This window comes from Bubalus bubalis, chromosome 21, assembly GCF_019923935.1.
Source record: "Bubalus bubalis isolate 160015118507 breed Murrah chromosome 21, NDDB_SH_1, whole genome shotgun sequence".
Classification (NCBI taxonomy): domain Eukaryota; kingdom Metazoa; phylum Chordata; class Mammalia; order Artiodactyla; family Bovidae; genus Bubalus; species Bubalus bubalis.
In genome coordinates this window covers 28,345,836-28,357,131 of record NC_059177.1, presented here as the reverse complement: position 1 = coordinate 28,357,131, position 11,296 = coordinate 28,345,836, and positions in this window count along the sequence as shown.

Genomic DNA, 11,296 nt, shown 5'->3' with positions numbered 1-11,296 from the left:
TTCAGCCTGAAGGCACACAGCCCAGATGCTGCCCCTCTGTCATGCCATGCCCGGGGCAGACATAACCAATCGATCAGAGTCCTAAACGTAGATGTGGTCCCACAGATCTTAAAAACAATTTCACATAACCTTTCCCTATTTGTGTGTCTTCTGAGATCAGATGTATTATTGGCCATTGCAGCCCTCAGCACAAAAGCGTCCTGAATAATGTCATGCAAAAGTGTGATGTAAGGTCATAAACTGATACCCAGCTCCATCTGCTCAAGAGTTCATGAGCAGTCAGGTTGCTTAGTCTTACTGTATTTCCTCCATTCATAAGATTTTTGTACAAGCACATGACTGCAGATTGCAGTCAGCGGGGCTACTGACTATGATGTTTGGGTATGTCTTCATTCCTATATCCACTTGCTACCTCTGCTATTGTAACTTTTTTAAAATAAAATTTATTTTAAAAACTTATATTAGCCTGCACTGCAAGAACAATTTAATGGTAAACTGTAAATAGAAAATAGAAATTACTTGCCACACATAGGAGGTAATTGTGAAAGTAAGTACTATGCTATGAAAAATAGTGATTCAGCCTTAGTTAAATACTGTTGTCTTCAAAACTCTGAGCTCAAGGCCTCCTCTCTAGCAGTTAGTGGAAGAAATAAGTGTTAACAGAAGTTTTAAGGACCCGTTTGTAACAATATGAGGCTTTTTCTTAAAAAGAATTGAAAGAAAATTGAACAGGAAAGATTTTTCTCTCTGCTTTTTAATTTAATATTATTGGAAGCTTCATCTCAAGGGACCCTATTCTACCCTGCCGTATCAAGAAGATCAGTGGAAGGAGGTATCTGTCTGCGTGGAGTTTGGGAATAACCTCATTTCACATGATGTAAGGAAATGCTTTATGCCAGCCACCTCATTCCCAACTACATGTGGCTGGGTACTTCCCAGATTTCATACCCTCAATTCAGCTGTTTTTTCCAGAGCCTGATTTGAGTGGGTCTTGAAGAGGCAGCTGGCACGGTTGGGGGTGGAGATGCTCATTACCACGGTGGTCCTTTGCCGTCATCTCATCCCCATGTGTATCCCCAGATCAGGCTGTGTGCAGCCGCACAATCAGCCCCACAGGTATCGGAAATCAACTGCCAGGTCTCCCTGGAGCAAGTCACACGATGAGGAAACAGCATGACTGAGTTGTGGTTGTTTGTGGGCCATGTTCCCGTGACTCTGTCACCGCAATATCCTGGGCTCCTGTCCCAGTGCCTTCTTGTGTTTCAGCAGGGGTTCTGTTGGCCGGTAGCAGGGCTTTTCCACATCAGCAGTGATTGACATTTTAGGCAGGATTATTCTTTGGGGGGTGTGTGTGTGTGGCAGAGGTGGGCAGGGGACTGTCCTGTGCATTGTAGGATGTTTAGCAGCACCCTTGAGTTCTTTACCCACTGGATTTCAGTAGCATCTCCCCTTTTCCCTATTAAAAATGTCTCTAGACATTGCCACATGTTCCCCAGGGAGCAAGATCTCCCCATCTATCTCTGTTGAGAATCACTGGCTTAAAGGTGTTAAATATCTTGATGCATTTTTGAATGTAAACAGATCAAACACCAAGGGACTCAACACCTCCTGGTGTCTCCCCAACCCTTCAGATGCCTTCTGTCCCCCTCTGACACTGCCTGGTTCCTGGATGGACAGTGCATGAGTGGGTCGTGGCTGGTGAGGAGATGTGGTGTGGTCTTGTTTACCCTGAAGCTCCAGCGTGTGCTGCAGCCTATGGTTGATATTAGCACACTGCTTGTGAGATGAATAGTGTGGCGGGCTGCAGGAGCCATTTTTGGTTCTTAGGCCATCAGTGGTTTCAAAGGTCAACATTACATTGCCTCCAAGAGACTCACGTTAGCTTTAAAGACACATGTAGTTTAGAATAAAGGGATGGGAAAAATAAGCAAATGGTAACCAAAGGGAGCAGGGGTAGCTATATTTATAACAGGCAAAATGGACTTTAAAAATGGTGACTAGAGACAAAGAGATCGTCGTATAATGATATAATATGTTCATATTCATCAAGAAAATTTAATATTTATAAATAGTTAAGTATCCACCATTAGAGTCCCTAAAAAAATAAATACTGAACTAAAAGGAGAAATAAACATCAGTACAGTAAAAGGTGGGACCTTTAATACCCTGCTTTCAACAGTGGTGTGGTCAGACAAAGAATCAATATTATTTTTAAATGTAGTAGTGTTTAAGGACAGAGTTTTGGATTGGAGTGTGGGGTCAGTTGATGGTACAGTAACTGGCTTTTCTAGTAAACCAAGAATCAGATGATGGAGCATCAGGCTGTATCATCATGAGTTACTCTGGGCCAGGCAACATGATAGGGTTTTATATCTTTTCTTCCATTTGATCATTATGACAACCTTATTTAGCAGGTGTTAGTATTATTAATTTGCATTTTCTAGATGAGAACACTGGGGGTAGATAGCTTAATTATCTTATGCAAAGTCAAACAGGTCCTTTCTCCATCACCAAGAAATTGTGTGAATTTTAGAAGGCCGTGCCTTTTCTGTTCACCTTTCTCCTCATTTTTAAAGTTAGGGAATTAGACCAGTTGTTTTAAGCTCTAAAGTGGGCTTACAAAAAGTCATATCCATCTCTTTGCAACTCCATGGACTGTAGCCCGCCAGGCTTTTCTGTCTGTGATATTTCTCAGGCAAGAGTACTGGAGTGGGTTGCCATTTCTGTCTCTAGGGATCTTCCTAACCCAGGGATCAAACTTGGGTCTCCTGCATTGCAGGCAGACTCTTTACCATCTGAGCCGCCCAGGGCTTCCCTTCAAGCTCTAAAGCTTTACCACAAACTGGGTGGCTTAAAATAGGAGACATGTATTATTTCTCAGTTCTGGAGGCTAGAAATCCAAAATGAAGGTGTCACCAGGGCCACCCTCCCTCCCCAGGCTCTGGGGAGAATCCTTTCCTGCTTCTTGTAGGTGCTTGTGGCTCCGGGTCACTCCTTGGCTCGTGACAGCCTCCATCTTCACATAGTCTTCTCCTCTTCTATCCTTTCTTCTCCAGTTTGTCTCTTACTGGGATGCTTACTGGGTTTAGCATTTACCTGAATAATTCATGATGATATTACCTCAAGAACCTTAATTACAACTTCGTGGACTTTTTTTCCAAATAAAGTCACATTCACAGATGTGACCGACAGATGTATATTTTGGGAACCTACCATTCAACCCACTACACCGTGTCCCCTGTCTCCCTACTTGAAATGGAAGAAACTCAGGAACACTGACAGTTAGTCTAGTCACTACCACAGTGCTTCAACCCTCTGCCCTTCAGTAGGATGGTAGCGCTGAGAAAGGTGGGGGAGGGAGAAATCAGAGAGACAGCAAGAGGAAGGACGGCCCTGTCTCAGTCGTGGCTGTCAGAGTCCTCCACTTTCCCTGATTGCATGGTAGGGCCAGCCTCAAAGGGGAGGCTCACCTGTCTTTGGTGGCCACGGGACACGGGCTTCTTAGAAAGGCTGTCCTGGAACTGCTTTGACACGTGGCACACCCCACAGCCTGAGAAGTCTCCCCAGCTTCTCTGCTCTGTTTCGTAATGGCCTGCCCCTTCTAAAGTAAACTGAGTTATCACTCAGAAAAGGCCTGCTGATATCCTCAAATTTGCATACCCCAGATGAGGCTGCAAAGCCATTTATCTCTCAAGAGCAGCCTGCTGTGGTCCCTTTTATTTTTTTATGGGATTGTCCTTAAATGGCCGATTAGTTTGGGGTGATTTATAAATGCTTCCAGCTTGGCAATTTCCTCCTTAATGATGGGACAGATTTGTGTCTGACTTTCAGCAGCCTTGGTTTTTTGTTTGTTTTTTGTTTTCATGTATTCTCCACTGCCCATCACCCTCTTCCTCCCGCTTCCAGTTCCCATCACCTTCTACCTTCCTGACTTCACTTTCAGTCAGCTTTACCTTTCTCCAAGTTTCCCCAGCATTTAAGAATTGCCCATCTTTGGTTGCTTACATTTTTGGAAAGGCAGAAAACCAGATACAAACAGTTTCTTCTCCTCATTCCCTTCTGTTTACAAGAGAGATTTGCACTGCCTTGCACCAGTTATTTATCCTTTCTGAGCCTTGGTTTACTTACTTGAAAAATGGAAAAATGTCAGAATCTCATTCTACCTCAGGAGTTGTTTGAGAATGGTCTTAGCTAATGTTAGGAAGCTGCTTAGCATTATCTTCTGAGCGTTGTCACTGAGCCCTTGATAAATGTTAGTGGGTATTTTTACTGTTTTAATGATATGGCAAGAGGCAAGCATGAAAAGTGAGGATGCTTTGAGCTTTGTGCTTTTAAACACATTTGCTATTTTCACAATTATTTATGCCTGGCCTCTTCTTGGTGAAGCCTATCTCTATGATGAGTCCAGCTTTTCACTGCTGTCTGATAATACACCCTCATGTGTTAAGTAACTCCTTTATGTTTTGCTTTTTGCCATTTCTAATTTAATTTTTTGTGCAACACATGTATACCAGCTGTTTTTTAGCCCAGTGGCTTTTATAATTTTAAGAAATACGTTTGTATTGCTATTTCTTATCTTTGTATTGATATTTTAGACTACTTATAGGCTTCCTAAAATCTAATATGATACATTCACTTGTTAATATACTCTCCCATAGAGAGATAAACCCACATGCAAATTTCCTCTATCCACATTCTTCCATTATTACTATATCATAAGGTTTGGTCAAATTAGTATTCCACAGTCATTTTTTTTTTGTTCACTGCTGAGTCATGGAGTATATTGTACAGTTAATTTTTCCTTTCCTATACAGGCTTTTGTTTTTCTAGGAGTTAATAGTTGCTTTGATTATTCATTTTAATTTGCATAATTTTCTATGTACTACTTGTCACTCCTATTTTCTCATATATTCTGATAAAACTGTAAGGTTCTTCTCAGTATAGATAGGCACCTCACATAAGCCGGAGTTTAGTTTCCTGAGAGGCATTCCTTCTGTACCAACCTGAGCTGTTTGCCCAGTAGCCCAGCTGCACCATCATCCTCCAGGGATTTCCTTTCACCGTCAAACAGGCACTTTCCTTTACCTCTTGTGATCAGTATTCTCTTTCCTGCATCTCTTAGACATGCTTCTTGGTTTACGCATTCATTTAACTGGCACAAATCCCCTAGCAACTTGCTGAGAAAGGATACATAGAATGCTAAAACAAATTAAGTGCATGTCTGAAACTGTGAGGATACTTTATTATTACATTTGGCTAACAGTTTATTTGGGTGTGCAGTTCTGGATTGGATGTAATTATTTCTCAGGATATTTGAGCCCTTGCTCTGTTGCCTTCTCGTCTTCATGTTTGCTGTTGAGAACTCTCATGCTAATTCCAGATCTATTGTAGGCAAATGCTGTATATATTTGCCTGTCAGGAAGTTCTTAGCTCTCTGTTCATAGTGCTCTGAAATGTTCTAACAATTACAGTGAACTTTTAACCAGTTGCTGGTGCTGTTCATCCACTGGGCCATTTTATCCTAGAAATTTATTTTCTGCTGCTCTGGTACATTTCCTTGTTTTACATCATTGATGGATTAGTTTCTTTTATTTTCCTTATTTACCACTTCTGAACCTTCCATTTTAGACTCTTTAGATTGAACCTTTAATTTTATTTATTCTCTTTGACTTTCCACATATCTTGTTTTTTTTCCCCCAAATATTTTGTCTTTTTGTTATACTTTCCAACAGATTTCTTCCAACTATTTCTACCATTTCTTGAACATTTTCCAGTATCATATTTTAAATTTCTAGATCCTCTTATTTTCAGAATGTATCCCTCTATAGAAATCCATGTTTTCTGAATATAATATTTTTAATCTCTCTCAGTAATGTGATTATGCTATTTGAGAATTTTATTATATTCCCTGTATTATCTTTTGAAAAATTTCTGAACTCTCTTCTTTGCCCAAACTCACCCTTATCATTTTTTTTGTTTGTTTTGATCTTTCATTTGCAAAAATTGATTTAAGTTTCTGATTGTATTTGCCCAGTCATAAGAATCCAGGAAAAAACTGCTTGAAAGTTGAGCATGCATATTCATGGTGTGTGTGTGTGTGTGTGTATTTGAAGTGTCTGAGATATTTGTATAGTGTTTGGTATTTGTGGTTTGTGTGTGTGTGTGGCATATGTTTTTCAGTGTGTTTGGTATATGGCTTTGTGAGTTTTGGGGACATGTATGTATATATGTCCCCTTCATGAATCACAGCCTTGTCATGGTGAAGGTTCTTGTGTAACTCAGTGAAGCTATGAGCCATGCTGTGCAAGGCCATTCAAAACCGACAGGTCATAGTGAAGAGTTCTGACAAAATGTGGTCCACTGGAGGAGGGAAGGACAAACCACTCCTGTATTCTTACCATGAGAACCCCAGAACAGTATGAAAAGTCAAGAAGATATGACACCAGTAGATGAGCCCCCTGGATTGGAAGGTGTCCAGTATGCTATTGGGGATGAACAGAGGGCAATTATGAATAGCTCCAGTAAGAATGAAGTGGCTGGGTCAAAGCAGAAACAACACCCAGGTGTGGATGTGTGTGGTTTATCACCAAAAGTAAAGTCCAATGCTGTAAAGAACAGTATTGCAAAGGAACTCGGACTGTTAGGTCCATGAATCAAGGTAAATTGAACGTGACCAAGCAGGAGATGGCAAGAGTGAACATCGACATCTTAGGAATCAGTGAATTAAAATGGATGGGAATGGGTGAATTTAATTTAGATGACAATTATATCTTCTACTGTAGGCAAGAATCCCTTAGAAGAAACGGAGTAACCCTCATAGTCAACAAGAGAGTTTGAAATGCAGTACTTGGGTGCAATCTCAGAAATGACAGAATGATCTTGGTTCATTTTCAAGGCAAACCATTCAATGTCAGAGTAATGCAAGTCTATGTCCCCCAACCACTAATGCTGAAGAAGCTGAAGTTGAATGGTTCTATGAAGACCTACAAGACCATCTAGAACTAACTCCAGAAAAAAAAGATGTCCTTTTCTGTATAGAGGATTGGAATGCAAAAGTAGAAAGTCAAGAGATACCTGGAGTAACAGGCAAGTTTGGCCTTGGAGTACAAAATGAAGCAGGTCAAAGGCTAACACAGTTTTGTAAGAATACACCAGTCATATCAAACATCCTTTTCCAATAACACAACAGATAAGTCTACACATAGATATCACCAAATGGTCAATACCAAAACCAGATTGATTACATTCTTTGCAGCCCAAGATGGATAAACTCTATACAGTCAGCAAAAATAAGACCTGGAGCTGACTGTGGCTAAGATCATCAGCTCCTTATTGCAGAATTCAGGCTAAAATGGAAGAAAGTAGGGAAAAGCACTAGGCCATTCAGGTATGACCTAAATCAAATCCCTTATGATTATACAGTGGAGGTGATGAATAGATTCAAAGGATTAGATTTGGTAGAGAGAGTGCCTGAAGAACTATGGACGGAGGATTATAGCAATACAGGAGGTGGTGACCAAAACCATCCCAAAGAAAAAGAAATCAAGAAGGCAAAGTGGTTGTCTGAGGAGGTCTTACAAATAGCTGAGGAAAGAAAAGAAGTGAAAAGCAAGGGAGAAAGGGAGAGCTATACTCAACTGAATGCAACGTTTCAGAGTCTAGCAAGGAGAGAGAAGGTCTTCTTCAATGCAGAGAAGTAGAGGAAAACAATAGAATGGAAAAGACTGGAGACCTCTTCAAGAAAATTGGAGATACTAGGAACATTTCATGGAAGGATGGACACAATAAAGGACAGAAATGGTAAAGACTTTACAGAAGCAGAAGAGATTAAGAAAAAGTGGCAAGAATACACAGAAGAACTGTACAAAAAAGGTAATGACCTGGATAACCATGATGGTGTGGTCAGTCACCTGGAACCAGACATCCTGGAGTATGACGTTAATGGGCCTTAGGAAGCATTACTATGGATAAAGCTAGTGGAGGTGATGGAATTCGAGCTGAGTGATTTCAAATCAAATCCTAAAATATGATGCTGTGAAAGTGCTGCACTCAATATACTTGCAAATTTGGAAAACTCAGAAGTAGCTTCCAAAGTGGCCATAGAAGTGGAAAAGGTAAGTTTTCATTCCCGTTCCAAAGAAGGGCAATGCCAAAGAATGCTCAAACTACCATACAATTGCACTCATTTCACCTGCTAGTAAGGTTGTGCTCAAAATCCTTCAAACTAGGCTTCAGTAGTACATGAACCAAGAATTTCCAGATGTTCGAGCTGAATTTAGAAAAGGCAGAGAAACCAGGGATCAAATTGCTAACATTTGTTGGCTCAAAGAGAAAGCAAGAGAATTCCAGAAAAACATCTGCTTCATTGACTACATGAAAGCCTTTGTGTGGCTCACAACGAACTGTGGAAAATTCTGAAAGAGATGGAAATACTAGACTACTTAACCTGAGAAACCTGTGTGTGAATCAAGAAGCAACAGTTAGAACTGGACATGGAACAACAGACTGGTTCAAAATTAGGAGAGGAGTACGTCAAGGCTGTATGTTGTCACCCTGCTTGTTTAACTTATATGCAGAGTACATCATGCAAAATGCTGGGCTGGATGAATCACAGGCTGGCATCAAGACTGCTGGGAGAAATACCAACAACCTCAGATATGCAGATGATACCACTCTTAATGGCAGAAAGTGAAGAGGAATTAAAGAGCCTCTTGATGAGCATGAAAGATGAGAGTGAAAAAAGCAGGCTTAAAACTCAACATTCGAAAAACTAAGATTGTGGTATCCAGTCCCATCACTTCATGGCAAATAGAAAGGGCGAAAATGGAAGGCAGTGACAGATTTTATTTTCTTAGGCTCCCAAATCACTGCGGATGGCGACTGCAGCAATGAAATTAAAAGATGCTTGTTCCTTGGAAGGAAAGCTATGACAAAGCTAGATAGCATATTAAAAAGGAAAGCTATGATATTTCCAGTAGTCATGTATGGATGTGAGAGTTGGACCATAAAGAAGGCTGAGCACTGAAGAATTGATGCTTTCAAACTGTGGTGTTGGAGAAGACTCTTGAGAGTTCCTTGGACTGCAGGGAGATCAGACCAGTCAATTCTAAAGGAAATCAATCCTGAATATTCATTGGAAGGACTGATGCTAAGGCAATACTTTGGCCACCTGATGTGAAGAGTCAACTCATTGAAAGAGACTCTGATGCTGGGAAAGATTAAAGGCAAAAGAAGAGAGTTGCAGAGGATGAGATGGTTGGATAGCATCACTGACTTGATTTTTGACATGAGTTTGAGCAAACTCTGGGAGATAGTGAAGGACAGGGATCCTGGCATGCTGCAGTCCATGGGGTCGCAAAGAGTTGGACACGACTTAGCTACTGAACAACGTGTATGTATGTCTTTGGGGTATATATGTGTGCATGTTTGGGGTATGTATATGTATGTCTTTTGAGAGATGTGTGTAGGGTGGAGTATGCGTTTGTGTGGAGTATGTGTATATTGAGTGTGTGTGTGTGTGTGTGCACACACGTGTGTGCATTTCTGTTTGGAGTGGCTGTGTTTGGTAGGATGAGATTGATGGCTTCTCTGTAAGGTAACCAGGTGCATTCCTGCCTTTTTTATGACGATACTCATCAAATGTTGGTGTCTGAAAGTATTTTTCTCTCACATCAGTCAGTTTTGCAAGCTAGGCTCTTTTATCCCTTGGGTCCCCCTGTTCGTCCTTCCATACCTCCTCCTCTGCAGTTCAGCTCCCTGTACTAACGATGCTCGGAGTAACGATGGACAGAGGGACGGGACTCGGCGTTGATATGCAGACTTTTATTGCATCCTGTTTTCAGTTTGATGCCTCACTTGAGTTTTCACTGGGCCTTGTGTTTTCAGGTTTGGAAAACATTTCTGGTCTGACGTCTCCAGATATAAAAGTCCCACCAATTCCTGAGGTCAGGGTGGATCCTGATCTAGCCTTTCGGTGTTAGGGGAGGTCCCCTGCTGGTTTAAATATTCCTTTCCTGAACTTTGAGCTAGTTCTCATTTTAACCTTACCCACTGCCCCTCCCGTTAGAGATAGCTGGTGACTCCGATTCCCTGTCTGTGGTTGAGTCAGCTTTACAAGTTGGCATCCTGTTTCTTCCCCCAACCTCCCATGCACACTTATGGCCCTGCATTCTGTGTCCAGAACAATTTTGCTGATGCCTTGGCATCTTATCTCCTATTCTCTTCGTCCTTGTGAGTTTATACTTTTTTTAAACCTTTGTCGTGTGAGTCTGAGCAAACTCTGAGAGATAGTGAAGGTCAGGAAAGCCTGGTGTGCTGCAGTCCATGGGGTCGCCATGAGTCGGACATGACTGAGCGACTGAACAACAACAAGTATCTATTGAGATTTTTGGAAGGAAGCCGGGCCAACTGCATGTTTTCATCAGTGAAAGCTTTCCGGGAGTCTCAGTTCTTTTTGCTGACTTATCATGGGGTCCTCATATCTTTAAGCAGTGTGGTAGAAAGTGGGAGTCATGAACACATACACAGAGTTACATGTTTTATACACATATGTATACATGTGTATATATGTGTGTGTATATAAATATTCTGGGCTAGTGTCTATGAATTATGTGCTATACAGATTTGTTTCTTTCAACATATATTTATTGAGCACCTACCATATGGCCAGACAGTGTTTTAAATTGAGGTGGGTGGGTTGCAGAGGCCAACAGGTATCTCTGTTTGGGGGAACTTATATTCTTGATGGCAGTGCAATAAAAAAAATAAGCAAGGTCAATATGGTCAGGTAGTCTTAAGTACTGTGTAGAGAGTAAAAGGGGTGAGTGCTGGAAAGTTACAGGGGGACGAGTTTAGATTGAGGGTGTCAGGGCAGGTGTCCCTAGAGATAGAATATTTAAACTGACTTCTGAGTGATGAGAGAGAGCTGCTTTGCCAAGGCCAGGGGAGAGTCTGCAGAAACATCGAGAGCAGCTGGAGCAAAAACTGGAGGTGGAAACTGATGTCACCAAGAAGCCTATAAAAGGATTGATGGTTGATGCTCTGTGAGTGATGAGGAAGATTTAGAAGAGATTGGAGGCTCCAGGGACTGAGGCTGTGGGATACTCTAGGCTGGGTGAGGCATCAGTTTTACCCCACATACCATGGGAAGCCTATGGAGAGTTTTCATTTCTGTGAGGCGAGGGCAGGCAAAGCAGCAGGGTTGGAGTGCAGCTTTGGCCAGCTCACTTGGATGCTCCCTTTGGGGTGAAATGAAAGAAAGGAGGCTGGGTGGAATCCACGGAGCCCATCGAAAACT